The sequence below is a fragment of the Schistocerca americana genome, chromosome 11 (assembly GCF_021461395.2).
Source record: "Schistocerca americana isolate TAMUIC-IGC-003095 chromosome 11, iqSchAmer2.1, whole genome shotgun sequence".
Classification (NCBI taxonomy): domain Eukaryota; kingdom Metazoa; phylum Arthropoda; class Insecta; order Orthoptera; family Acrididae; genus Schistocerca; species Schistocerca americana.
The window spans coordinates 175,588,184-175,590,665 of NC_060129.1; the positions used below are offsets into that span (position 1 = coordinate 175,588,184).

At 46.3% G+C, this 2,482-nt stretch overlaps 1 pseudogene; it reads left to right on the plus strand.

Moving 5' to 3' along the window:
- The first annotated feature begins 847 nt into the window (after positions 1-847).
- Positions 848-964, plus strand: LOC124554291 (annotated as a pseudogene).
- The last annotated feature ends 1,518 nt before the right edge of the window (positions 965-2,482 follow it).

Sequence of the window (2,482 nt, forward strand, 5' to 3'; positions counted from 1 at the left end):
ATCCCAGGTCAGCGCACGCAACGGACCGCCCCGTCCAGTGTTTTTATCGTACCCGGATTCCGGTGAGCCAACCGCCGCACTTTCGCTGTAAGTGCGTCGCCTACACGCCTGTTCCCGCAGGACGCGTACCGACAACTAGGTCACAATGCGTCCCACCTCCTCCGTCAGTTTTTGGCGAGGTGAAAATGTGCTGTTAAAACGATGCCCCGAACGCGTGCCAACGAGATGCAGTGTGTCTGTCACCAAAACAATTTACCGGCGCAAAAAAAAAAAAAAAAAAAAAAAAAGAAAATGGCTCTGAGCATTATGGGAGTTAACTTCTGTGGTCATCAGTCCCCTAGAACTTAGAGCTACTTAAACCTGACTAACGTAAGGACATCACACACATCCATGCCCGAGGCAGGATTCGAACCTGCGGCCGCAGCGGCCGCGCGGTTCCAGACTGTAGCGCCTAGAACCGCTCGCCCACTCCGGCCGGCTTACCGGCGCATAAATTGTTCCATGGAATTTCAGGTCAACCTCCAGATATCGGTAACTTGCTACCACTACGTTTCTGTGCACAGTCTTAACATCATCTTCACGTGTCCGTTCCGGTAGCTGAGTAGTCAGTGCGACAGAATGTCAATCCTAAGGGGCCGGCCGCTGTGGCAGAGCGGTTCTAGGCGCTTCAGTCGGGAACCGCGCGACTGCTAAGGTCGCAGGTTCGAATCCAGCCTCGGGCATGGATGTGTGTGACGTCCTTAGGTTAGCTAGGTTTAATTAGTTCTAAATTCTAGGGGATTGATGAACTCAGCTGTTAAGTCCCATAGTGCTCAGAGCCATTTTTGAATCCTTACGGCCCGGGTTAGGCAACGGCCTTGCCGCAGTGGATACACCGGTTCCCGTCAGATCACCGAAGTTAAGCGCTGTCGGGCGTGGCCGGCACTTGGATGGGTGACCATCCTGCGGCCATGGGCTGTTGCCATTTTTCGGGGTGCACTCAGCCTCGTGATGCCAATTGAGGAGCTACTCGACCGAATAGTTGCGCCTTCGGTCAAGAATCCCATCATAACGACTAGGAGAGCGGCGTGCTGATCACACGCCCCTCCTATCCGCATCATCAATTGAGGATGACACGGCGGTCTGATGGTCCCAGTAGGCCACTCGTGATACAAACATTGCAATAAATAGTAAATCAAATATAAATTTAGAAAGGGCAGCTAATCAAATTTTTACTGGCATTAATAAGTGGTTCATAGCCAATTCACTGTCATTAAACTTTGAAAAGACCCACTATATACAGTTCAGAACTTCCAAGAGATTTCCTTCTAGTGTGTGTAAACAATATGATGACATGGAAATAGAAGTTGACAGTGTAAAATTCTTGGGATTAGAACTAGATAATAAATTCAGTTGGGAGCGACATTCTAACGAACTGCTAAAGCGCCTAAACAAGCCGGCCGGTGTGGCCGAGCGGTTCTAGGCGCTTCAGTCTGGAGCCGACCGACCGCTACGGTTGCAGGTTTGAATCCTGCCTCGGGCATGGATGTGTGTGATGTCCTCAGGTTAGTTAGGTTTAAGTAGTTCTAAGTTCTAGGGGACTGATGACCTCAGATGTTAAGTCCCATAGTGCTCAGAGCCATTTTTGAACGCCTAAACAAGTCTGTGTTTGCAATGCGAATGACGTCAGACATAGGAAGTATAAATATAAAAAACTGGCATATTTTGCTTATTTTCACTGCATTATGTCATATGGTATCATATTTTGGGGTAACTGCACAAACCGAGAAAAGATTTTTAGAGTACAGAAGCGTATAATAAGAGTAATGTGTAGTGTAAATCCAAGAACATCATGTCTAAACCTTTTCAAAGAATTGGCCATACTAACCACTGCTTCTCAGTATATTTATTCCTTAATGAAGTTTGCTGTAAATAATACATCTCTTTTCCAACTAACTGCTTGGTACACAGTATCAATACTAGGAATAAGAATAATATACATAAAGATTTAAAATCACTTACTCTTGCCGAGGAAGGAGTCCAGTATTCAGCAACGCATATTTTCAATAAGTTACCAGCAACCATTAAGAGTTTAGTTTCAGACAAGGCACAATTTAAACATAATTTAAAAGAATTTTTGGTGGCCAACTCCTTCTAAGTGTTCTCACTATGAAACACTGCATGAATATAGTCTGGGAAATTTGCGCTCCATTTTAAGCCAAAGCTACTTCCTCATGCATCTGAATGTTTACAAAGTCACATCTCCTGAACTGTGTGTCGTACAAAGGCCTTTCAAGACCTTTTTTAATGGACATAAGGCGCGATACTCGCATGGGGAGAGTTCAGGACTATAGGGTGGGTGGCCGAGCGTCACCAGCTTGAGTGAGGCTGGTCTCCCAGCGTCTTGATTAATGGCGACTGGCACGGAACTTGGCGCACCATTCCACAACTGTGGTTTTCGACCAATATGTTGCCCCCATACACATTCTTCATTCTCCAATGG